This window comes from Cucurbita moschata, unplaced genomic scaffold (assembly GCF_002738365.1).
Source record: "Cucurbita moschata cultivar Rifu unplaced genomic scaffold, Cmos_1.0 Cmo_Scf03217, whole genome shotgun sequence".
Taxonomy (NCBI): Eukaryota; Viridiplantae; Streptophyta; class Magnoliopsida; order Cucurbitales; family Cucurbitaceae; genus Cucurbita; species Cucurbita moschata.
The window spans coordinates 1-579 of record NW_019271720.1 but is presented as its reverse complement, the minus strand read 5'-3'; the positions used below and the strand labels follow the sequence as shown (position 1 = coordinate 579).

General features: G+C 42.3%; 1 long non-coding RNA gene and 3 other non-coding genes across 4 annotated transcripts; 1 reads left to right on the top strand and 3 right to left on the bottom strand.

Annotated features, from left to right (window-relative positions):
* The first annotated feature begins 8 nt into the window (after positions 1-8).
* Positions 9-545, top strand: LOC111440791. The gene is made up of 3 exons (XR_002710025.1): positions 9-130; positions 216-349; positions 433-545. It is a non-coding gene; the product is annotated as an uncharacterized LOC111440791 (long non-coding RNA).
* On the bottom strand, positions 53-125 carry TRNAF-GAA. The gene has a single exon. It is a non-coding gene; the product is annotated as a tRNA-Phe (tRNA).
* Positions 272-344, bottom strand: TRNAF-GAA. The gene has a single exon. It is a non-coding gene; the product is annotated as a tRNA-Phe (tRNA).
* TRNAF-GAA lies at positions 463-535 on the bottom strand. The gene has a single exon. It is a non-coding gene; the product is annotated as a tRNA-Phe (tRNA).
* Positions 546-579: the final 34 nt, after the last annotated feature.

Sequence of the window (579 nt, the reverse complement as noted above, 5' to 3'; positions counted from 1 at the left end):
GACTTTGACTCTCTTTTGCAGATGGTTCATGGATATAGAGTGTATAGACATGTGCGGTGAACGTGGATCGAACACGTGACCTTCAGATCTTCAGTCTGACGCTCTCCCAACTGAGCTATCCCCGCAATTGGTAACTCTCTTATGTAGAAATGAGTTGAAGTGGAAATGCTAATATGATGTATGGCATTTAGGGATATACATGTGACCTTTGGCAGGTATACACAACAACTTTGTCTCTCTTTTGCTCATGGATATAAAGTGTATAGACATGTGCGGTGAACGTGGATCAAACACGTGACCTTCAGATCTTCAGTCTGACACTCTCCCAACTAAGCTATCCCCACAATTGGTAACTCTCATGTGTAGAAATGCTAATATGATGTATGTCATTTAGGGATATACATGAAAAAGATGAACATGTGACCTTTGCAGGTACACAACGATATAGAGTGTATAGACATGTGCGGTGAACGTGGATCGAACACGTGACCTTCAGATCTTCAGTCTGACGCTCTCCCAACTGAGCTATTCCCGCAACGGGTAACTCTCTTGTGTAGAAATGAGTTGAAGTGAAAATGT